We start from the raw sequence: 27,252 nt of genomic DNA, 5'->3' as shown, positions 1-27,252 counted from the left end.
ACTACCACACGTGTAGGAGGCCCCACCGTCCAGGATTCCACGGACGGTGTGGATGCAAGACACATGCATCATATGTGGGTTCCACGTGGTTGGGCCACACACTAGATCAACCTGATATTTGTGATTTCCCTCATCCATAGCCTGCCAAAAAAAGGCAGCAGCAAGGTGGGCCTCACGATCGGACGATGGTTAAAATACTTGCATCATGGCAGGTCACAAACCGGGAAGAGAGAGTGATAGAGAGAGAGAGGCGTGTGATGGAGGGCTCCGCCACTATGAGCCCTCCCTTTCATACAAAACATACATCGAGTAGGTCCCAATACATGTGGGCACACTAATCAAAATCAACGGTGGAGATCCCTTTTCCACGAAAATGCAAGGTCTAGATGACCTTTTCACACTAGGAAAATAAACATCATGATGGGGTCCATGGAGAATGGTCCTGTAACATCCTTGATTTTCACTGTTTTGGATTTCCAAAAAAATCCATCAAATTTTTTTTTTATTTATTTAATTAACCTAAATATTACTTAATGACCATTGGCACTAAATGTCAGTTTACACAGGGTGTACCAGTGAAGAACCGCATAAGTCCGGTTAATCATGTAACGTCCCGTCCAACCAGAACAGTGTACTGAGGCGTCCTCGTAGGATTTGCCGCAGGACCGTTTGTTTAAACTACTCATGGTTTGGTGCCATAATTAAATTAAGTTAGGATTAGCCCATTAGAGTAGACCAGTCGGGTTGTGATTGGGCCAAGTGCGGGCCGTCAAGCCAAATGGCCATTTACACTTGGCAGTAGCCCGTGCGGGCTATACCGTGACATGGGAAGGTCAGAAAATTATAAAAATTGAGGGGAGCATAGATCTCACTGGGCTCGGGGACCATCGCGGACCACGGACCCAGTGGACACCCAGAAGTGTAATCTGGCACTTGCCAGATGCGCCCCACCAATGCCAAAATTGGAATCTGGCACGTGTAAATAAAACTGAAATGTAAGACATTTTAGCCATCAGATTTCTTCATAATTTATGATGAGTGTCTAATGTATTTTTCTACACCCGCCCACAAAAATCTAGGTCCCGATCGTGGCACGGTGACCATTGATCGCGAATCAAACCCGTGCGACCAAACCCCATATCTGATCATTCTCAAATTTTGCATGGCCCTTCATCGGGCCAAGGAACACCTATCCCATAAATTTCATAGCTAAAGGGCCACCAGAACTGCCTTAGTTATCTAAACAAGCTCTAGACCGCTCGTTGGTGGACCACTAGTTCCAAAACTATAGAATAATGTCCGTCTCATTGGGCTTGACGTCCATCGCGGGAATCGGACCTGGGTACGGTCCAGAACCGGTCAACTTGAGCCGAAGGACGAGTGCATGAGAAGTGCAAATACCCTAAAGGAAGGAGTTGGAACTTAAGTGAATTGAGTCGTCCACTCTTATGCAAAGTTGAGGATTTCGGACCGTCAGTTTGTGACCAAACTTTACCCATGGAGTAAGGATATTTCCCTGCTCATATCCGTATAGCCGCGGCCCTGATCGACTATCGGTGACCGTTGAACAGACTTCTTATCATATCTGTCGATCGGCGCATCCAAATGGCGGGCCAATCATATCCATACGTAGATCATCATTAGAGCAAGCTATCCTACGGTGTATATTGACTTATACACCTCATAGTGGGCCCTAGAGCTTAGAAAAATCCTCTCATAGGTCTAGTATAGTAAAAACCCAACACTTGGGGCCATTTCCACCAAAACTGGCATTATAAAAGGGGCTCATTTGGGGCACCCTTCTCCCCATACGAAATTGCCCTAGAGAAGGAAGGAGAGAAGAGAGAAAAGTGAGAAGAGAAAGAGGAGAAAGGTGGAGAAAGAGAGAGGAAGAAGAAAGGAAAAGATTATGTGGTAGGAGGTGGGGCCCAAGGAAGCTCAAACTTGCAAACTCTCTACCTATTCTTCAAGGAAACCTCCACCAAACCCACCATGCCAAGAAGAGGAGGTAAGAATGGTATATTTCCCTTCAATATAGCAACTTAGTGTAGATTTATAGGCATTAATGTTGTCTTCTTAATTTTGATTTAGGAAATGGTGGTTTTACTCAAATCCCCAAACCCTAAGATCTCAAAGAATGGAAATCTCCTCTTAAGGTGCGGACTATTACTCCTAGGTGGCCTAGCACCAATTTCAATATGAGCTTAATGATTTTGACTGCTTCCTTGATGCATTTAGAGAATATAGAGGAACCTAGGAATTTATATTTATTTAGAGTGGTTTGGAATTGTATGTTTATTTGATTTCCCCACATGACGTTGTTCTTGCTTCTTACATGACTTGGTGCAAATTTGATGATGACTTATTGGATTGCTCATATGATTGCTCACATGATGATGCCCTATAGCTTGCATGCCTTATTTACTTTATGTGTAATTTGTTTATATGAGTTGTAGGAAGTGAGCAACTTCCTCACTAACACACCCAACACACATGCACCATTGCTTATAAATTGTTAGCTTGCTTATTAGGTGAATATGGATTATATGATTGAGGTATGAGAACATGATGATGATTTTGCTAGTTGATATCCCTGTCCGTTGACATGTTGTGGACCACCATCCAAACCCTAGGGTTGGCCAAGAAAACGGGGAAAGTTAAGGCGGTCTCGTTGGTAGGACCGCCTTGAGGCTAAACCCATGGATTTGTGCGAGTGTGTGTGGGCGACTGTAGTTAGACTACATGGGTTGCTTGCACCCGATGTCGTTCCGATATGCACTTGCCTGGACTCGTGCGGTCTAGCCTACTGTCTGGCCAACCATGATTGTTAACCCTGTTTGCTCACACTTGTATGGAACCTGGGACACCCTACAACCGTTGTAGCCCAACAATAACCCACTTGGAATTAGTCCACAGCCTCGTGAGCCGGGCATGGTGGAATGGGACACTATGTCCGAGCTGTCGGCCTACGCTGGGGTGACGCACCTCCCCGTAGTGACCGCGAGCGACCCCACATTCAGCACCCCCATGTGCTTGAAGTCGGGGATAGGGGAAACCCGACGGGGTCAAGGATCGCGGGGTCTCGGCCTCACACATTGGGGGGTCTTGGCCTCGCAACTAGTTCAGGGCATTTGATACGTGGGGTGTATCAGATTCTCAAATCTGCTGGATGAATGGACTTAACTAAGAACCTGGTTAACATCATCATTGCAAGGCATTAGCTAGGTTGGCGACTCGGCAGTCGAGGTCGCACTGAGGGAGTGTTGCATTGGCGATCGTTAGATGTTGTCGCACGAGGGAGCGTTGTGGTGAGGGCATACATCATATCATCCCGGATCCATGCACATTAACAAGACTAGATAGATGTTTATGATTGATTGTTTTTCATTAAATTCTTATTATAATTGATGCTTGTTGCAACTTAAGGTTAATAGCACCCACTGAGTTAATCACTCACTCCCACTCTGGGATGGTGTTTTAAAACACCAACCAGACTCATTCATAAATGCAGGTGATACAGATTTCATGGAGCCTGGCGATGCGAGCCTTGAGGAGGAGGACCGGTTCTCTTCTTCCAGCTGATGAACGGGTCCTCATCGGACCTGTAGATGGCACGTTGGATCGCCGCGCTGAGGGCTCAGATTTATTCTTTTTGACTTGTTATTCTTTTTATGAATTTGTTGGGCGTCACCTTGTGCGTCCGTTTGTATTCTTTTAGGTATATATATATATATATAAGTATAATTGATTTTCTTCTATTTCAGTAGAGTTGTGTGGTTGTGCTTCATGTTCCAGGAAGTTCCAGAATGCGCATTTAGACTGGATTAATCGCATATTAATGAAAATTGGATATAAGTGACCCCGGGAACTCGGGAGTCGAGCGTATGCACGACCCTCGATTTTCAGGGTGTTATAGGTCCCATCATGGGATGATCATATAAATCATAGTGGGCCATTGGCCACACCTAGGGTCCAAAGTGAGATCCATAACATCAATCGGTAGGCCCCACTAGGCTCATCATCAAACACAAATCTAAGCCTATAAAACACCCACCGATTCCACTTCTTCTTGGTTATATGACTTCCTTAGCTCCTTGGATTCAACTTTGATGGGGGGTGATGAAGATTGAAAGGCTAGGATGAGAGATGAAGGGGTAGGAAGTGGGCTTTGATCTTAGGTTCTTTCTCTCCTTGGGAATTGTTTGGAAAATGGAGGAGAGAATGGAGATGGGATGGAGTGAAGTATGGGAGAGAGGGATGGGTAGAGAGAGAGAGTTGATGTAAGACCCGTATCATATCCCGTACTGTTCCGTCGACTCCCACGATCCTTTCCGTTGAAGTCTGGCAATTCGCGACCTATAATCAATATTTGCGTGCGACCCTAAATCGTATCCCGTATATTTGAGTCGGTTTAATCCGAGATGTGTACCATTACGACCTCGCTGTCGCCGCGGTTCCAACGCCGCGTCTTGCATACCGATCCAATAGCCTGACAGGGAGATGTGGGCCGGCGTTTATTTCGAAAAAAACGCCGCGCGTTTGCAATCCCAAGAGAATCTCTACATCATGTCCCATCAATCAATCACCTCATGTCAAGTACAAGAGCACCTATACTTTCTTTCTCCACAAGTCAAGCAAACCCCAAAAGTCAACAAGTCTCTCACCTCACCCATCACTCACCTCACATCCATCACCCATCACTCTCTCTCCTTCAATCTCTCTCTCTCTCTCTCTCTCTCTCTCTCTCTCATTTCTCAAACACAAAATTCCAAGCAAAAGAGAGGTGCATGTTCATGGATTTCCAAGAGAGAAAGTGAGATGTGCGTGGCCCATTTCCCACCCCAAAAACCTTCATCCTAGCCATTCATTTCTCATCTTCCACCATCAAAGTGAGACACAAGGAGACCAGCATTCCATCGGACCAAGAAGATCGAACGGTGGGTGCTTCTATAGGCTAGATTTTCATATTTTTATGATGGGCCAAGTGAGGCCTATTGATTGATGGTATGGATCTCACTTTTGACCCTTGATGTGGCCGATGGCCCACTTTGATTTTCATTACCATTCCATGATGGGGTCATTCTCTATGGACCCCATCATGATGTTTACTTTCCTAGATCTAAAGAGGTCATCTAGACCTTCCATTTTTGGTGGAGAAGTAATCTCCACCGTTGATTTTGAATTGGTGGGCCCATATGTATTGAGACCCACTTGATGTATGATTGATTGCAAAGGAGGGCCCATAGTGTCGGGTTCCCTCCATCACACGCGTGTCTTTCTCTCTCTCCCTCTCTCTTTCATTTTTTTGTTATATATGATGATGTAGCCGTGTGGCCCACCCGGATGGACCCCACCATAAGGCATGTATTTTATCCACGTCATCTAGAGATGGGCCCACTTTATGAGTATTGTATCCACACCACCCATCATTTGGTGGCCCACGTGAGCAGCCCACTTGAAATGCACAACCGTCCAGCGTCCCCGGATGCTGGACGTTGAATGGAAAACACAAATATTAGCTTGGTGTAAAGCATTTGGGGTGGGCCACTTGTGTAGGCCCCACCTTGATGCATGAATGTAATCCATGCCGTTCATCCTATTCTTCAGATTATTTGAGGCGTTGAACCGAAAAATGAAGTTGATCCGATTTTCTAGTGGGCCATAGCATAGCAAATAGTGTTTTTACCATTGAAATACCCCATGTTATTTCTATACCCCAAAATATATTGAATATTGGGCTTGTTTGGCTTGTCTTGAGCTATGGGGACTAGTGGGTGGGGTGGATTCTTCCGATGTCGGCCCCACAGACGAAAAACTGCGAAAACACGCATTTTTCAAAATATATATATATATATATATATATATATATATATATATATATATATATATATATATATATATATAAAATAAGGCAGCAAACGCTGCTGCATTGATGTCTGATGCTGGATAGGCAGGGACCCATGGTCCTAGTCGTGGGCCCCACCGTGATGTGTTTTTAATATCCATGCTGTCCATTTTGTAGGCCCTTAGGGCAGTGGGCCGCCCTCCAAATTTCAGCCGTATACGTGGCTCGGGTGGCCCACATCATAGGAAACAATGGTGATTGAATGGCTGCCATTGAAACCCATTTGGGTCTTCACAGACGTTTTGGGTCAATACGAAATTTGTTTTCCCTTCTATCTAGGTCAGCGTGACCTTATCAACAGGTTGGACGGCATATAACATTATGGTGGGCCCCACGTGGGACCCCAAGATGTGTGTTCTATCCACACCGTCCATAGCAGTGGACGGTGGTGGACGGTGGAACCCACTATGATGTATGTGTTTTAGTCACACTGTCTACAACAGTGGAGGGTGGAAACCACCATGATTTATGTGTTTTATCCACACCGTCTACACCTGGACGGTGGGACCCACCATGATGCATCTGTTGCATCCAAACCGTCCAACCATTTGGCCAGCTTGTCTTACAAGCTTAAGACTAAAAATAAGACAGATCTAGGGTCAGGTGGGCCACATTATAGAAAACAATGGGTTTGAACGTCCACCATTAAACCCTTGGGCTACCAAATTTGGGACTATGATATTTATTTTTTCCTCTTAATCCAGGTCTTTAAGACCTTATGATCAGATTGGAGGGGACATAAATGATACGGTGGGCCTTGAGAATTTTAATGGTAGAAATCATTATCACCACTTATATTTGGGAGTGGCCCATTTGATGTACATTTGGGGCCCATTGGTGTGGCCCATTTGATGTACATATGGGGACCATTGGTGTGGCCCATTTAATGTACATATGGCCCAGGTGAGTTGGCCCATTTGCTATATGAGGGCCCATTGTGATGTATTCAAGATCCATGGGTTATGGCCCATTGATGCGGCCCACTTGATGAATATGAGGCCCATCTTGATGTATTTGTGGCCCATTGTTGAGGCCCACCTTGATATATATGAGGCCCGTTTGATGTATTGGAGGCCCGTGAGTCAAGGCCCAATGGGATGTACATAAGGCCCATTGAATGTGATTCCACTGTGGTTTATGTGTTGACTTTTATGGCGGGCTATGCCTTATGAGCAATGATGGTTTGACGTCCACATTGTAAGTATAATGTTGGTTAAAAGTCCGCATTATAACTCTCCTTATGGCCCATTAATAGACCCATACTTATGATAGTTCATCACTTTATAACATGCTTAGTACAATTCCATGATTCATGCCCATACACATCATATGTATGCTTGATATGAGGAATGTTTAATCATCGCATAAGCCATTGGGCTGAGACATTTACGGGACTCCTAATGAGACGGAGTGCCCCCACATGATCGCGCGGTCCACGTGGAGCCACTCAACCTCAACGACTACAGATGCAAGCATGGGGAGTGGCGTCCCACTCGTGGATCCCACCATGACGTCCACCTATTTCTCCAGATCATTTTTAGCTATGAGCAAAAAAACAAGGTAGATCCGAGTCTCGAGTGGGCTGCATTGAGGAAAACAAATTCATGCTATTGAAACCTTATGAGGCCCACCATGGGATCCTTGTTCGTCCAAACCAGTCTTATTCTGTAATGTCTTGGAAAAATTCGTACAAAGACCCGAGTACCACCTTAGGTAGAACTACCCAAGGACCGCATCCTGTCGTGTACTTTAGGCGGGATTTAGTCAAGTACTAAACTAAATAATCGGTGGATTACTACGCCAAAATTGCAAATTTATGAAGACCAAATTTGTCGTAAAATCAAATAAACGACGGATTTCATCCGTCGCTGTTTACTGGGTCGTTTTTTCTTTTCGACAGATAAAATCCGTCATTTAATCTGCGACGACTAAGGTCCGTCGCCTGGTAGCGACGGATAAGATTCGTCGCAAAAAATAAAAATCCGTCGCTAAAATTCGAAAAAACCGTCCTCAATACAATCATTAGCGATGGATAACGTCCGTCGCTAATATGAGTAGAACGGTGGACCTCAAATCCGTCGTTATTTTGAACTGTTTAGAACTTAGCGACGGATTTGGTCCGTCGCTAAAATATTCGTGAAAAACAAGACCGCCAGATTTTTATTTTTATTTTTTTGAATCTTACACCCGATGGTCATTCAAAAAAAAATTCACACGATTGTTTAATAAGAATCCTATTCAAAAAATTGCGATGAATCTTGTTCCGCCATCCACTATAGCAAGGAAAATGATAATTACAAACACGATATGCTATAAAACAACGTTTAAAGCATGAGAAAATACCCATTGGATGAAAAAAATGATTAGGATGAGTCCCGTGACTTCAGTCGAGTCACTTTGTTGAGTTTATGGCCTTGTTTTGGATAGATTCGACGAGTTGTAGAACTATGGCTGATGATCTGCCTATCGGATGCACCCTCTTCGACACGAGATCAGTCCCTTAAAATATGAACTAATGTTAAGCGATTGTGAAAACAATTAACCAACTGATTTTCTGAGTGCATGAAGAAGTAAAAAAGGGAAATATGATCTCATAATGTCACAGAGTTGGAGATTAGCTTTAGGAATAGTGTTCTATTTAACAAGAAAGAAACCGCTAATTTCTGATGCATAATCAGAGGACATCCTTGCTTAATATAGAAATCAGAGAATGCATCTAACTGTTACTTGTGTAAAAATGACTATAAAATGGGTAAAACCAACTACCTTGAGATCTCACACAAAATTAGCTGGAAAATAATGGTAGCATCCAACTAGCACCTAAGTGTTAACATGCCATGTGCGTATGGCATCCAACCCATCCAACGAGTTGGACTGGCCTTCAAGAACAAATGGTGCAAAAATCAGGCGAATCCACTAATCAGCCGGGCCACGCCTACACTTTTGACCAGATTGATGGTTATCCATTCTATGGTGTGGCCCACATGATGAGTGGATCAGCCTGATTTTAACGTGTTCTTCATGGTGGGACCAGCTTGTTGAATGGGTTGGACATCATATACACATGACAAGTTCACATTTAGTCACTACTTGGACAATAACATTGCCGTCCTATGAGTTGTCAGTAATATTGGGCTATGTGTGAGCTGCCAGTAATTTCTTTGCTCAATTAAGGATGGTACCAAGATTTAAGAATGAGTTCTACTACATACAAGCATGGTCAAGAGGGCTGCCAGAACTTGGCAGAAAAATAGCTTTTAGAGTTCCCATACACAACAATTTGAAGTATGTGGAAGTTTTGGAGGTTCTATGACCTCATTAAGTGAATCCTTGTTCTCTAGTGGTTGACTTCTTTGAGCGAATGCCACGCATTGTTTGAGAAAAAAAAATATCAAAGAAAAGATTGGGCAAGTGAAGTTGTTGCAATTACCTGTGGCAAAGCAAAAGCTGCACATGCCCTGAGAATAATAGAAGAATTCCGAAGGATAGCAACAAATCTCCCAATCTCAGCTCCACTGAACAAAGTGGAAAATGGAATAAGGCAAGAGTTACTGAGAAAAATGCATAACAAAAAATCATACAAGTAATAAGCCAATGGCAATGTGAATGAACAAACTTAAAAAAAGTATCGACTTGTGTCAGCATAAAAGGTTTTCTTCTTTCTTTTTTTCCTGGAAGTTTATAGATGAAGTTCTCTAACAAATAATTAACTAAAATGAGATCAAATCATTTTTAGGCATCTACCAAACATGGCATTAGTTGTTTACATATATAGGCTCTCCTGCATTGGTTCTGCATCTGGCCTTTGCTGCTACTGGAATCAGCATCAGCTCTTCTGATGACCCCTGCCACTTCTTCAACTGCACTTGCATGGATGTTTTCTTTACATTGTTGCTGTTGATCCTTTGAGCATCTGCAACACAAAAAGAAGTTGATCACTAAACAGGCCAACTAGGTAAGTGTGTGGGACATCTGAGTGGTACCTAAGATGGCACCCTACTGTGAAAATGCCGATGTGTGGTGTGGTGTAAGGAAGCTCACCAACGGTTCACATCCAACACGTAACTGTGCCCCGCCTGATGAGTGGAATGGTATGATTGTACATCTGGTCATCTTGGCCTGTGGTGGCCAGCTTATTCACCACTCAGATGTCCCACGCACTCGTTGAGAGGACCAAGAAAGGCCTGTTTTGTTACCTTCAAATTTCTATTCCAATAGGCTATTTTGGATGTATCTAATTATCTATCCTACTAAGGCCTACGTAAATAGGCTATTGTGCTACAACCCACAATAGAGATTGATGGACAATCATATGTGGTGGTCGTACACATTTGATGCACTGGCACATGTGAGACACTAAAAGATGGACGACAAGATGTGGGGGGACTTGAAGATGCACCTTATTACCTAGATTAACTTCTACAATATTGCTTTTTTGGATGTCTTAAATTCTCTATGGACCTTTTTCTTAATCATGGCCTACTCAACATACTAGCCCCCAGGTGGGCTAAGTTTCAGTGAGTCCATGTAATTGAAAATGCATGTCAGGAACCTAACAACACAACATTCTGTGTTCAAACAGGAAGTTCGGCAACTCAAGAGATGACTGATTTTGGAAATGCAAAAGCAGAATTTATCAGCCTTTCTCCCTTGGTCACCTTGTCTAAAACCTCGACCAAAATCAACAAGAGCTCCAGCTCTAAGAGATTATTTGCCCAGTCCAAATCATCCATGATTACTGAATTAATGTGGGTTAGCTTGATTTTTGGACCATAGCGTGTTCTCGTCAGCAGCCACTACCTAGTAAGTAGCTTGGATCTACATGTGTTACATTGGCACATATGCAGTAATCAATTACCGACTTGATCACTCATCAAAATCAGCTCGTGCTTCTTTTATTATCATAAAATCATCATCTTCATCTAAGCCTTAGACCAGCTAATTGGTTAGCTACACAAATTCTGTTCTGTAATCAATTCTATCAAGGATCATATCATTGTATGGCTGAAGATATTAGAAACAAATGGACAAGTTAGAAACCTTCAGCTAAATTTTCTAAGCCATACATATGTATTGTACCCCACTTGACTCATTAACCAACCCCATTCTTCGTCCGAAAATTAGGCTAGCCCATGTATCAGGTGAGTTGTCCTGACTGAATTTCTACAGCATGAAGAAAGCTAAGTCAACATTAAGCTAAAGGGCTTTAGATGACCTAATCACGAGTTACTGGTTCTTGGAAAGTTTTAAGTGCAAAGAAACGCAATGAAATCAATTATATTAGCATTTGTAGTTGGAACCTGTGGTTTAGAAGCTCCACTCTTGAAGAGTGTGGACCTCTTCAAGGGCACTTGATCACGGCTTACAATCTTATATCTTATAAAGACAGATAGAATTGTCATCCATTGTGAAGGTTGATCTTGATTTTGGGATGGAGATGGACTAGAACTGTAATGGCAAAAAAAATCTTAAATGGGATAAGAAAAACAAAGAACTTTTATTCTGATTCAAGATGAGAAATGAGTATGTATATGCAAGACTAGAAAATATAACTTTATACAGTAAACTATGGATTTTGAAATAGTTTAGAAATCAAACTGGTTTATTTGGCACAAAAAAGTATTATCTACACAACTACACTCACCAAAATTGAAGAGTATTTTTTTGAAAGAAGTAGAGCACTCGGTAAGGGGAGCAATGACTCACAAATGGAGCAAGGATTGCATCAGAACAATTCTTGAATCCTGACTCAGCCCAATAATAAATTTCTGCACAGACAATAAAGAATTGAGTGTTAATCTTGAAGTCATATAGCCTGAAATTTCCTCAATGGTTATATTTGACAATAAAATAATGCAAACAGCTATAAATTCTAAACTAAATAAAATAAAAGAAAAATTAAGAAATGGAAAACAGGATAATATCCACTACCAGAAAAATGGAAAACAGGATAATATCCAACTGGGTGGTTACCTGGTCAGTGGGCTTAAAAGGTACAGTTAACTCAAAATACAAACATCCATCCACATTCAACAAGCGAAACTATCCATGAATGGGTGATTAGAGCAGTCCAATCTGTCATTTTTAGCTCATTGCTCACCAATGGAGTGTAAACCGGTGCACAGTCCCAATCACTATAAATAAATAGAAAACGAGATGTGAAAATCTTATTTAAGGCATGCATTTGTAAAACTAAAGATTTTACATATATTCCAACCATCCACATTCGAAAGAAAAGAAAAGAAAAAAAAAATTGCTAATTTTATGAAGTGACACATTTCATTACAGAGATTATGTGAAAATAAACAATTATAAATAAATAGAACATGAGATGTGAATATCTGAGCTAAGGCATGCATGTGTAGATCTAATGATTCTATATGTACTCCAACCATCCGCACTAAAAAGAAAAAGAAAAGAAAAGAAAAATCTTTTTTTTTTTTTTTTGCCAAATTTTTTGAACTAACACCATTCATTTGAAAAATTAGCTGAAAATAAAATATAAAAACAATAAAAAATGAGATGCAAAAATCTGATCTAAGGCATGCATTTGTACATTTAATGAAGGTAATAAATGCATAACATTGAGATAGAGAAGAAAAATCTATTATGTCAAACCTTAATATTGTAATCATCCCTTTCAGCAACCTGCTGGAGAAAATGTTGGTTCTGCATCTGCATATCTTCATATGCTTGACCAATTGTCTGTATGTTAAAGATTAAAACATAGAGTAGCTAATTCGGCTTCACAATGAACAACATGTAGGACTTTAAGGACCATCCGGACCTCAATTTCAGAAATATAAGCGTCTGCTTCCCCATCTTTTATTTTTATGGCCTCCTTAAGCTCCAACACTTGTTTGCAACAACAAATGCTAATTAATACAAAAAACAATAATAATAATAATAATAATAATAATAATAATAAATGCAGCATAGACTTCTAAAGCATCTATTGCAAACAACATGATTTAAGACGAACAAAAATCACTCAAACATGTATTCTCAAAAGAGTGAAGACATTATCTGCTGCATATTCATCAGCGCAAATATAAACAAATTGTTTTCTGTAAAACCATGCAATTTAAGCTACGAGCACAGGAATTAATTGGTAACGGCCCATTTGGATGCCCTCACCAATCCAGATCTGTTCCTCTATTCTGGCAGACTGTTCCACTACTTCAGCAGAAGCAATCTGCTCGCATTTTGGGGTGCTTGGGAAGTGGAAAACGCAGCAACCAGATTCCTGTTTTCCCACTTCATATGCCATAAATCACAAGTAAGATGAGTTGTTTCTTATCTCAATTACGATTTGGATCGATGGAAGCATGATGATTTGCATTCTCCCAAATGTACCCTAAAGCAACAGGATACATGCGAGACAATTGGATGCAATATTGTTGAACTAATATAAAAAATTTCAGGGAAAATCAGCTTAGTGTAGTCATGATGTGGTCATAAAGAATGATGATAGTTCTGTAGTACTTGATAGGATCGAGACGCCATTGTAAAAAGTCAGAAATAATTACACATAACAGTAAATTTACCTTATTTCATATATTCCATATAACCTACTTATGAAACGATGTAAAAGTAACCTCCATATGCACATACAAGTACCAAGTAAATACATATACAAAGCTAACCTCTCAGAAGCATCTAATTTTGCCCTTAAATCAACAATTTCAGCTTCAGTGGCAGAAAGCCTTTGTTGGCAAGCTGCCTCAGCCTCATTTGTAGCCTTCACTCGCAACTCTAGACTGTGTTCATCCAAAGCATTTTTCAAGATTTCAGCTTGCACCTGAGCTCTACGTTCTGATTCCTTGATTTCTATCACATCTCTGGAATTCATAGTAGAAAGCCTATAACATTCGAATGCATTATATAACCATACACAATATCAGGAAAATTGTACAACTTAAAAACATTTCTATAATGAAACCAGTCATGCAAAAAGAGGTGCAGAGAAAAATGCATTTTCAGTCCAATGAACTTATCAGATTTTGAATTCTGAAAGTTTACACTCCCGTTCCTTCTTAATTTGCCAATTCAGACAATAACAGGAGTGCAGAGGCTGAAATTTTCACAAATTCATAGCATACCTCTTTTCAAAGTAATCTTGTCCATACATATCCAAAAAGATGTGGAGCTTCTGCTTTTGCTTCTGCAGGTTTTCAATCTGCAAATTTCACTTCCTACAGTTGTAAATACCTTCTCATTCAGAGATAGTAATCCCTGAAAGTATTCTTGAAAGATCTGTAGCTCAATCTAATTCCAAGGAAAATGTTAAGATAGATGACAGTGAAATTAGATGATAAGCAGGAGCTAATGCAAAATGAAGATTGTCCCAGATCATGAACAAACCAGTGCTTTAAGAGACTTGATCTCTACCATTTGTTCAACACACCTATTCAAATGGATTGTATATATTAATTATGTTAAAAAGGTCTAACCATCTCTCTCCCCTCTTCACATGTGCGCCATACCTACTAGTAAAATAAGAACTTCAAATCTTAAGTTGTTTTCTTATTGGTCTTTTGGCCTTAATAATATTAATCATCTTTAAATAAAATAAAATAAAAACGAAGTGCCATTTTCAAAAATCCTCATATCCCCAAAATTTTAAAATCCCCAAATCCCTAATTTGTAAGACAGAAAAACCCCAAATCGGGTTCCACATTCAAATCTGTACACCCTAAAATCCCTAAATCCCTAAATGAGGGTCCCCATCAAATTAGGAATTCACAAATTACTAACTCCCCAAATTCCTAAATCGGCATTGAGAGACATTGAGAGACATTGAGAGAGAGAGAGAGAGAGAGAGAGAGAGAGAGAGAGAGACCTCACAGTCGTGAATGAGCTAGCCTTCAATCGAGCATCAGAGAGAGGGAGAGGGTGCGCGTGGGTAAGGTGTTCGGAAACAGTAGATTGTGGGTGGAGAGAGAGAGGGAACGAGAGAGACGGAGGAAAGGATTAGGGCCGCGCCCATTCCTGGTCTGGGAATAGGGATTGCGTACCGAGTAACTTAAGGGAAGCGCATTGGCTGGTGTACCTCACACCAGCTATATAGTTGTTGTATTGATGTCAGCATGAGGTATGTGTTATATCCAAACCGTCCATACATTTGGTGAGCTCGTCTTAAAGCTTGAGACGAAAAATAAGATAGATCTAACTATCAACTGGACCACACTACAAAAAGAAGTGGGGGATTGAACTTCTACCGTTGACACCCTTTTTGGGGTCACAGAAGTTTTGGATCAAGATTAAATTTGTTTTTCCTCTTAATTTAGGTCTTTTTGACCTTACGAACAAATTGGATGGAGAGTAAACATTATGGTGGGCCCTGCAAATTTTTTAACGGTGAAAATCATTATCTCCGCTGCTATTTGTGGTGTGGTCCAGATGATCTTTGGATATGATTCATTTTTTGGATAATATTCTAAAATGATCTCTAAAAATAGATGAACGGTGTAGATATAATAAATACATCACTATGGGGCCATGCAACTTTGATCTCCTTTGAACTGTTCGTACAACTTGGAGCTGGAAGAGTGTCAGTGCTCGTCTTCGCACGAAACGTACCTACAGCAGCTATATAGCTAGTGTGTGATACACCAGCCAATTCGCGCGTACTGAGTAAAATCTTGTGGGGCCCACCGTGAATGCATATGTTTTATCCACTCCATCCATCCATTTTTCCAGATAATTTTAGAACATGACCTATAGTTTAAGGTAGATGTAACTATCAAGTGGACCACAAGATCAAAAGCATGTGGGGGATTGAACGTCTACCATTGAAACCCTTTTGAGAGTCAAATAAGTTTTAGATCAATATGAAATTAGTTTTTCCTCTTCATCCAGGTCTTTGTGACCTTATGAACTGATTGGATGGAAACTAAATGTTATGGTGGGCCCTACGAATTTTTTAACCGTGAAAATCATTACCCCTACTGGTATTTGTGGTGTGGTCCATTTAATCTTTGGATATGATTCATTTTTCGGATTATTCTCTAAAATGATCTTGAAAAATGAATGAACAGTGTGGGTTGATTCCAAATTTTCGATAAATCCAAAGCTCAAGTAGACCATGCCACACGAAACAATGTGTAATAATGATTTCCACCTATGATACCTTCCTTGGGCCCACAATAATGTTTATTTGTCATCCAACCCGCTCATAATATCAAAAGGATATGGATGAAGAGAAACATAAACATTTGCTTGATCCAAAACTTCTGTTGTCCTCTAAGAATTTTTCAATGGTAGAGGTTCAATTACACTATTACTTGTGGTGCGGTCCACTTGAGCTTTGAATTTGCTTCCTTTTTGTTCTTTAGACCTCAAATTTTCTGTTAACATGGATGAACGGAGTAGATAAAATAAATAAATAACGGTGGACCCCACAGAGTTTACTCAGTATGCTAAGGGTAATGAGTAACTCACCTAAATGTGGTGGAAAATGGGTTTCCTTAAAACATTCATAATCATACATTGGGCCTACCTAAGTGTGATTCACATATCCAACCCACTCATTATGTGTGTCCCACTTAGATGAGGGATTAGACCAAGTTTCAGCCGCATCTAAAACTAATGTGGGCCCCACCAAGTGCTTTTATATTTTTTAGGATGTCTTCACATGGTTTTAGATGGTATAACCCAACTAACTTTCGTATATGGATGATTTTTGATATATCTCATAACCTAAAGGGGACACATCAAATGCACGATGTTGATGTTCGACACACGTCATGATGGAGCCCACAAAACTTAATAGCATCAATTCTTAGGTTCTAACGAGGTCAATAAGTTGGGTCACTATTTTGACTAGAATATTTGGCCTATTTTATATGTCTAGTCCATTTACTCTATTTTACTGATCAATACCTTCAATTTGACTAGTTACTCGCCCCGATCAAGTTGCATATGAGAAAGATATTAGGCATACAAGATTGATCAACAATTTGAGTGAAATTTAATTTAAACATATGAAGTTATTTACTCTTCAATCTGGACTAATTAGATTGTCCAAAAATAGTTAAAGGTTCAATTAGTGGATGTGCCTAATAATTTATTAAAAAATATTTTTTTTCACAGATAAATTTCAATTTCCATTTAAAAATAACATTTTTTTTCAAAATGTATATTTTTTTACTCTTAATTTTTCTTTGAAAACTTTTAACAAAATATCATTTTTATTATAAAATACTTCAAAAAAAAAATTAAAATACAAATTCTGAATTTTTATTTTCAAAATCTCAAAAATTTTCTCAAATTTTAGTTTTTTTTCCTAAAAATTCCAAAATGCCGATTTTTTTCTTCAAAAGCATCATTGTGTTTTCAACTTTTCAATTTTCTTTTTTAAAATGATATTTTCTTTTTTCAAAATCGCAGTATTTTTATAAATAACTTTTTCTTTTAATTTCAAATTTTGAACATTTTCAATTATTTTTCAAAATCACAAATTTTTTTAAATTCTTTATTTTTCGTTTCAAAATGTTTGTTTTTTTGGTTAAAGTATCGATTTTTTAATATTGTTTTATTTTAAAATTTTGAATTCTTTCTAACTTCTCCAATTTTTTTTGAAGCATTTTTTTTTTGAACTTGTCAATTTTTATCGAACTTCTCAATTTTATTTTATTTTTCAAAATACGAACTCTCATTTTCCTTTTCAAAATATTTTCATTTTTCAACATAGTGAAAATTTTCACATTTTAAAAAATCTTTTTAATTTTCTTTTTCAGGATATCATTTTTTTCTCGAAATCAAATTCTTTTTTTTCCGCACAAAATAGATTTTTATTAAATCACGATTTTTATGTTTTCAAAATCTAATTTTTTTCTCAAACATTGTTAAATTTTTTAAACTTCTCAATATTCTTTTTCATGTGATATTACAAATCATTTAAATATTAGTTTTTTTTAAAAGGATAAATCATTTAAATATTAGTTTTAAATTAAAAAAAAAAAATTCCACTCATTTGATATAAAAACAAAATATTTTTTTTCTTTGCATTCAATTACTTGTTAAAAAATAATCTTAAATACAAATGCGTACAATTAAACAACTGACATTGTATTAAAACACAATTATTAGACTACAAAAAGACATTATTTTCCTCCATATTCTTAAAAGAATGAAAAAATTGATGTTGAAGGCAAAGTCCTTTTACGACGGATCATGATCCGTCGCAAAAGCAACTGAATCAAAATTTCCGACGAATTTAGGCCGTCGCTAATTTACAACGAACCAAAATCCGTCGTGAATACGTCGTAAATTAGATTTTAGCGACGGATTTTGGTCCGTCGTGAAATTCCACGATGTTTTAACTACAGATTTTCGAGAAAGATGGGCTTGGTGACGGACCTTTTCCATTAGCGACGGATTAAATTCGTCGTTAAAGCAAACAATTTTTGCAACAAAAATCCGTCGCAAATTCACAATTTTAGCGTAGTGGATTAAGCTTGGGCCACCATTTTTACAAATGAGAATGCTTAAAACCATGAGTGCCATTGGCTCAATGCTACCTAAAGACCTAGGAGAAACCCCAAGAGCCTGTTGCTCTTGAGAGTACATTGAAACCTCGTATCGAACCTAAACCGCATGTCGAGGGTCCGATGACCGCAAAACTTTAGGACCATGTCCGTCCTACTGGGCTTGACAACCATCGCGGAAATCAAGCCTAGATAGTGTCCCGAAACGTCCAACTTATGTCATGAGTGAAATGCGTGAGAAACGCGAATACTTTTAAAAAACAAACCAAAACTTAAGTGAATTGGGCCGTTCACTCTCACGCAAAGTTGAGGATTTCAGACTGTCAATTTGTGACCAAACTTCACTCATTGGAAAAAGAAATTTCCCTGCACATATCCGTATAACAATGGCCCTGATTAAGTAAGTATGACCGTTGATCTGATGCAGGCTCTCCACAGTCGATCGGCTTATCCGATCGCATCGAAATAATGTCCTAGCATGGATCCATTGTCAGGGAACGTACCCTATGAAGTAGATGAGTCGTGGGCCTCCCTATGAGCCTCGTTCGTCAGAAACAGCCGCCCAAAGGGTATAAACCATGTATTAGGTGGCCTTGGGGCCATTTGCATCACTTACGGGCTTATAAATAGCCCTTATTTCACCCCTCCTCTCTCATATACGAATTTTACAAAAACCCTAAAGGAGAGAGGAGAAAAGAGGAGAAAAGAGGAAAGAGATGAGAGATTTTGGGAGATCGCTGCAGGGATCCTCTCCCATGAATCCACGCACCAAATCTCCTCCCCGTTGTGCTACCCAACCTTTTTCAGCTACGATTTCGGGCAAGAAATCCTAACCTTAATATCGTTGAAGAGACCTAGGATAGTTGTTCGTTAACCTAGCTAACCTGCTTCGCCATTTTGGTGCCCGACGTTCCATTTTCAGAAACGTAGGGTTTGGACCGAGTCCGAGTCGAGTATTCCGATGAAAGGTGCGGACTATAAAAGCTTAGGTTGTAGTTATCAATGCTTTTATGTCAGCTAATGATTTATGCCTGACTTGATTGCTACCATATTGTCTTAGATACGCCGATTTCTGTATGAAATGTACTTATGAACTGTGATGAGTAAAAGATACATTCCATGTGTTTGTTGAAATGTTTGAATGAGCATTTGAAATGATTTGTGCTTGCCATGATTACTGATCTAGGATTCATTATTATCATATGCATGTTGATCTCTCCGTATAAAGAATTGATAAAACATATGTTATAACTAACCTAGTCTGTGTTTGATGAATTGTCTGAATGAGAAATTGTTGATGATTTGTATTTACTATGAGTACTAAGATAGGATTCTTTATTGTTGTATGCATGTGTATAATTTTCTTTATGTAATCATATTTTTCTATATTTAATTAATTGATCAAATGCAAGTGTTTGGTAACATGATCAACGTGTTCGATGAAATGCCCAAGTGAGGAATCCACTTGGATTGTTTGTTAAATGCTGAGATGGATATCACATGTGTTTGTTAGCTGCATATGAGTAGGATTGAGGCTACGACGTAGCCCATGCAATCGGTAACAGTCCTTATTCGGGTGGTCGAACTAGTCTCACCACATTGGGTATACTTAATGATCGGGGTCGCACGATGATTGTCAACAGTGGTTAGGCCACAAGGGGTGCTTATGCGCTCCATGTCGATTAAGTTAGAGTATGCCCGTACTAATCGAGCTTGCCTAATGAACTGATTGACCTATTGTGTATTTACCATGTATAGACACTATTATTTGAGTCTAAGGTACCCCTCACCAATGTAAAGGCTCACTTAAACCATGGTACCACGATCCGCTAAACTCATGAGTCGGGCATGGTGGTATGGGACATCGTATTCGAGCTATCGGCCTACGCTGGGGTGACGAGCCTCCTCGTAGTGACCAGTGAGCAACTAAGACTCGTGAGCCGGGCATGGTGGTATGGGATACCGTGTTCGAGCTGTCAGCCTACGTTGAGGTGATGAGCCTCCTCGTAGTGACCGCGAGTATAATTTCTCGTAACTTGCCTATCGTATGCGTTTCATTAGGAGTGACGACCCTACAACTTGCTTATCGTATGTGCTTAACTAGGAGTGACGAACCTAGATGCATCCTTTGATTTGGGTCAATGATATAAAGGGAGGTACCCTAGCTTCCCAAACTTGCTGTGTGAATAAGCTTAATTAATTACTTGACTAACACGACCATGCATTGCACCGCATTAGTTAGGATGTGCTTTAAAGGTGATGGAGTTGCACTGTTTTGAGGAAGTGTTGTCATATGCGAAATATGTTGTCAGAGTCGCTTGTGAGGGAGTTTCGATGCAAGGGCATACGTACATCATTACTTGCACTCCATTCCTTCATTAAAAAGAGTAGTTAGGAAGTGATTGTTATGATTGCTTTATCATTACTGCTTAGTTGACTTGATAACATGTTAACTTTTTTCCTTATAAAACCACTGAGTTGATCATTCACTCTCACTATAGGACGGTGTTTTAAAACACCAACCAGATTTTAATTTAAATGCAGGTGTAGATGAAGTCTTTGCAATGGAGCAGGAGTTCTTTGATGAGGAGGAGGAATTCTCCTACTTTTAGCTCTCGGGCGGGTCAATGTAAACCTCGTGTCGATGCGCAGGGACCACTAAGATATCTGGCTCAGTTAGACACTTTACATTTCCATATTTTGTTTATTTTGAAACAATTCATGTATATATTAAACCCGGTTTTGTACTCATACTCTGGAAGTTTGTGAAACACCCACATGCTTAAATAGATATGTTTCAGACTTCCGCTTGCTTAACTTAATTAAATCCGGAGTATGATGTGTTATTTAGTATAATCCCACGCATGCTTAACTCATTAATATGGAAGAAATCTGAATATCATTATGCATAATGCATAAATGATGTATTGAATCTCGGGAGTAGAGCTTTGCTTGACCCTCGAAATTTAGGGCGTTACAAGTTGGTATCAGAGCATGAATTGGATTAAACTGGACCTGGGTTATAGGCTAACATGACGCACTCTGACTTAGGAAGGGGGCGATGGAATTTAGAGAAAATATTAGGATCCCAAAGTTTCACTGACGGGCGAGACCAAACACTGTAATTTAGTCCACAACGTATCTTAGATCACGTGAATTGACTTAAGTCGCCTCTAGGCCGTCAGTCGACGGGTTTGAGTCGTCAATTGACGAATTTCGACCCTGAGATGAATCCACGTGGCGCGAATACACGCGCGTTGGACTACAAAAAATGGACCCTAGGGGCCTATTAGACCACAAAAAAGGACCCTACGGGCCTAAGGACCCACACCAAAGAGTTAGGTTGGGCCCAGGGGTCCCACGGACCAAAAACAAACACCGGGGGGGTGGGGGGTGGCCACCGCAAGCCAGGCAAGCAGGGCGCGACGGCACTGCTCGATCGGTGGCGCACCGCCGACTAGGCTAGCAGGGCGCGGCGGCGCACTGCCGGCCGAACTAGCAAGGCGCGACGGCACCGCCGCTGGCCGAGTGAGGTGGGTCTCTCCCACGCGTGGGGCCCCCCTTTTAACCTTCCTATCACCCATTTTTCCTCATTTTACCTATTTCTAACCCCTCCAAACTCTCTAAAAACCCTCATTCTCTCTCAAATCTTCATTTTCATACTTCTAATCTTCCATTTTTCTATACATCCTACACCCCTCCACCTCTATTTGCTCTAAAACCATCCTTTACATCTCCTAATCTTCCTTATTCTCACTCATTTGAGCACAAAATCCTCCTTTTTGTGTCTCATAACCCACATACCTTCAAATCCACTCCATCCTCAAAGTGTTTCTATCTCCATGGATCTTTTTGAGATCGTGACCGCCATCTTCTCCATTTCGACTCTCCTTTTCCTTATGGGAAAGAAAAGAGCGGCCTCGGATGAGGCCAGGCCTAGTCGCCCGAGTCGCTCTAAAAAGAAGACAAGTGCGAGCGCCGAACGGAGGTCGAAGCGAGACCTCGACCCTCAAATCCTGATAGAGAGGTCTCTACTGGTAGGCATCGGACTTAGTAAGTTCCGTAATCACAATGTTGTTTTCAAAGCTCACGTGGATGAAAAATTATTTGGGATGTATCCAGTGATCGACCACCTCCTGGAGAACGGGTGGGGCCTCATATTTGAAGGAAAAACACATGCTAGTGAGGGCACCATATAAGCCTTCTGTACACACATAAGGGACCCAACTCTTGATCCTCTCCAGTTTACCATCCCGTTGGGGAGAATAGAAACAAGGGTCGATGTGAATATCAACATTCGCAATATATATATATATATATATATATATATATATATATATATATATATATATATATATATATATATATATTTCTTTGCATACATGCTTATAGAAAATTATTAGAACCTTTGGCCGGTGACGGGATACAAGGAGATTGTTTGTTGGTGTAACTAAGAATAAGCCATGAGGCATACACCAAAACAGCTGTATTTATTTTTTAAAAATAAACAACAGATTGATACAAGCAAAGGTAGAAGAGAAAAGGAGCCAAAGCAAAAAATAAAAGATAAGAAGCAAAATAAAAAATAAAAAATTATGATTTAAGAATATACTCAGTTCCAAACAATAGCATCATGATTTTTTTCTTCTTCACTAAAATAAAAAATAATAACAATAGTAAAAGACATCTCTCTCAATCTTCCATTGTATAAGGACACTATTATATAAAGAGGCCTCACGGGCTCACAAGAATTTCAACACAAAGGTCATGTGTTCAAGTATCCATTGAGGTGTGTGCTAGACAAGGTGTGCTTGTGTTATAATAATAATAATAATAATAATAATAATAATAATATATATATATATATATATAAACTCTTTTACAAAGAAATACTTCAAAAAACGAAGAATAAATACTTTCTTTCTATATGTGTACTTCTTATATAAAAAAGGAGTTCTAGAAAAGAGTTTCAAAAAAGAAGAATAAATACTTTCTTTCTACATGTGTACTTCTTATATAGAAAACTTATACTAAAAAAGGAGTTTTAGAAAAGAGTAGGTAATAAGGAAGAGAGGACATTTCAAGTAGGAAATGTCCACGGCTGCAATAGTAGGTTGGAAGGACAGCAATAGTTCATATGAAGAGCTTATGGTGCAACTCAACATATATATGTGGATCAGCTATGGAAGACAAATCCAGTAAGTTATGCAACTGTAACTATAGGAGAGTCTTCAAAATTGAAGGGATTTTTTTTTATTTTTTATTTTTTTTTCATGAATTATGGTTTTGTTTTAACGGACGGATTTCAACCAATCTTATTTATCGATTCCACATCCTTAAAGGACAAATATCAACTGATATGAACAGCTGCATGCATCCTAATCAGTATACATGAACTTTAAGCATAGCAGTATTGGGCCCTACTACTATAACAGCCATCACAGCTATTTTGAGGTTTTCTAAACGATGGTTCGTTCCATCTTCCTCCTTCCATGCATACACAAACCATCTACACACGTGTTGGCATGTACCTAGCTCACGTGTGTTACATGCTTCAAGCTTTAAACTTACAGTGAACTTTAGCTCGTGTGTAAGTTTTACTAGCCACCCACACCCAACGCAGCACACGTGCCAACTTGGCATGTTTGGGTGATGCATGAGGCCTCAAAATGAAGATGACCTAACAAAAATATCAGGCCGGTCCACTCGTTGGGTGGGCCACTCATCTTAGATAACAACAGGTAGATTTAAAAGCACCATCATCCATGTTCAAAAAACATGTTTGGCCCATAATAAGTACGCTCAGATTTTCTTGGAAGGTTTTATTTTGATTGATTTATAAAATATTTTATCACACAGTTATAAAACCAGGCGCATCTGGTGTAGTGGTATCATAGTACCCTCCCACGGTACTGACCAGGGTTCGATTCCCTGGATGCGCATTTTTTTACTATTTTCCCTTCTTTAGCTGAATCCTTTTCTTTGTGGGGCCCACAAATGAGAATGTAAAACTGCATATACGGCCTGTGTGATATTTGAATTAGGCTAATTTTTGTATTTCACTTCATTCTGGTTTGTTACAACTGATTCACTAAGGTGGCCCCACAAACAAGCCTATGGTTGGTATCCCATCCTCCTTTTTCCCTCTGGTGTGGCCCACTTGAGATGTGAATCTTGCTGCGTTTCTGTACTCCGAGTCATAGAATTGAGAATAGAGCCTGATGGACGGAGTGGATTTTGTATATAAGACATACTGGGCCCCACAAGCTTCAGTGTTTTATGGGCAGCCTCAAACAGGTGCTGTGGAGGATTCAGGTCCGCTATTACTCAAGGGGCCCACATGATGTGTACAGCATATCAGCCCCGTCCATTTGGTCGCCCATCAATTTTAAAAAGTCCGAATGGGGAAACTCATGTGGGCCACAACACAGGGGACAGTAGGCCACGTAGGTCTGTGGGGGCCACCTTGTTATGTACATGTCATGCAAGCCATTCATCAGACAGCACCAGGATGGACCAGGGAAGAAGGGAGAAACCAAAAATCCGACCATTCCAAGACTTCAAAGTGGGCCACACCATGTGAATTAGAGGATTTTAGGCAATGATATGACATTGTTCCCTATGGTGTTGACTACCTGATTTTATTTTTTTTAAAAGCTCTATTGATACAGGTAAGAGGCCCCACGTTTTGCTGGGCGTGGCTGGATATAGGTTGACTCTACGTTAAATATTTTACGTGGCCGAGTTGGGGCCTAATCCTGGGCAGAACGCCAGAACCTTTGTCCTTCATAAATGACATTCCCTGGGCTTGGACTTAACTTTCGGCCCAAAGACCAGGGCTGCGACCAATACTAAGGGCCAGATTTTAATGGGTCCTACAGGTGATCTCGGCCAAGCCCATTGACGGTTTAGCATTGCAGTTACAAATTAACATTACGAGCAATTATAATTTAAATATATTAAATAAAAAATAAAAATAAAAATAAACTTAGATTTCCAGGCCTCTTAAAATTCTAGTCAAATCTATCAGAAGTTGACAGTCCACACCGAACCACAGGCCCCACGATTTCCGATGGCCAAAAATTAAATGGTTAGATTGTTGTTGATATCTCAAATCTTTTAGCACAAGGGTTTGTTGATGCCATCGATATACCATTTGACAGCTGCTCGATGCTATCAAAAAATTCTAAAACTTTTGTGTTGGTTTTTGGACACTTCGTAGTGTCCTACTCGATGTCATCAAAGGAGTTTGATATCATTGATAACTCATCGATGTCATCAAAAAAATTTGAAAAATTCTCAGTGCATTCTCGGTGCCATCGAAGTGTCATCAAAAGTGTCATTGAGCATAACTGGGTAAGTGCGGGATTTGTTTTCGATTTCAATTGTGATTACACACACACACATACACACACGTGTGTGCACTTTTTGTGCTCTTCATTACTAACTTGAATCGTCGTATTCTGAGACCATTTGCGCATCTGTAATTGGGATCGCAGTCATCGGTCTTGAATTTTTCTTTCATCTTCTTGTCCAATAGTAAACTTCATAACTCTCTCTTCAGTGGTCGAATTTAGACTATTATGAGCTCATTGGAATGAAAACTCGACAAGCTTCCTAAAGGGAACAGAATTGGCTAATTCTAAGACCGTTCGATATCCCAAAAGCACGTTGGAACTCTACGATCGTCATTTTGCAATTTGGATTGTTAATCTTTCTAAATAGCGTGATCCAATGGAGATGCTCATAACTTCCTCGTTTGATGTTGGATTGGGTCAATTTTTCATCATCTGAAAGGTACTTTAGTTCTCTTTCATTCCTGACTTGGATCGAATCCGAGTCGAGCGTATTAACGAAAGGTGCGGACTATAAATGCTTAGGTTGCGGTTTATCAATGCTTGCATCACAGCTAATGATTTATGCTTGTTTTGATTGCTACTGTATTGTCTTAAATACATTTTCAGATTAATCAGGCCCGTCGATTTGGCGGTCCATGCTTTTGGACCATTTCTTTGAAATCAAGGCAATTGGACGAAGTTAGCTATCTTCCATTGCCATGCAAATGGATGGTTGGAAAGATGCTGGAAGTTGGTAAATATGGGCAAAAATCGACATTCAACTGTCAAATGATTTTGGTTTCGCTGGTGCGAGTAAAAGGAACTGTCAAACTTCCAACCATCACAACTATTGGGTTATGTTCCAGCCACTTGGTGGCCCTCCAGATTAATGTGTGTGTGTGTGTGTGTGTGTGTGTGTGTGTAATCACAATTGAAATCGGAAACAATTCCCGCACTTATCCAGTTATGCTCAATGACACTTTTGATGACACTTCAATGGCACCGAGAATGCACTGAGAATTTTTCAAATTTTTTTGATGGCAGCGATGACTCATCAATGATATGAAACTCCTTTGATGACATCGAGTAGGACACTACGAAGTGTCCAAAAACCAACATAAAAGTTTTAGAATTTTTTGATAGCATCGAGCAGCTATCAAATGGTATATCGATGGCATCAACAAACCCTTGTGCTAAAAGATTTGAGATATCAACAACAATCTATCCATTTAATTTTTGGCCATCTGAAATTGTGGGGCCTGCGGTTCGGTGTGGACTGTCAACTTCTAATAGATTTGACTAGAATTTTAAGAGGCCTAGAAATCTACGTTTATTTTTATTTTTATTTTTATTTAATATATTTAAATTATAATTGCTCGTAATGTTAATTTGTAAGTGCAAAGCTAAACCGTCAATGGACTTGGCCGAGATCACCCGGAGGACCCATTAAAATCTGGCCCTTAGTATTGGTCGCAGCCCTGGTCTTTGGGCCGAAAGTTAAGTCCAAGCCGAGGCAATG

At 39.8% G+C, this 27,252-nt stretch overlaps 1 non-coding gene across 1 annotated transcript; it reads left to right on the top strand.

Moving 5' to 3' along the window:
• The first annotated feature begins 24,267 nt into the window (after positions 1-24,267).
• Positions 24,268-24,338, top strand: TRNAG-CCC (transfer RNA glycine (anticodon CCC)). Its single transcript has one exon. It is a non-coding gene; the product is annotated as a tRNA-Gly (tRNA).
• Positions 24,339-27,252: the final 2,914 nt, after the last annotated feature.

The sequence above is a fragment of the Magnolia sinica genome, chromosome 9, assembly GCF_029962835.1.
Source record: "Magnolia sinica isolate HGM2019 chromosome 9, MsV1, whole genome shotgun sequence".
Taxonomy (NCBI): domain Eukaryota; kingdom Viridiplantae; phylum Streptophyta; class Magnoliopsida; order Magnoliales; family Magnoliaceae; genus Magnolia; species Magnolia sinica.
Note: the sequence above shows the minus strand (reverse complement) of the source record. Positions and strands in the feature narration are given on the sequence as shown.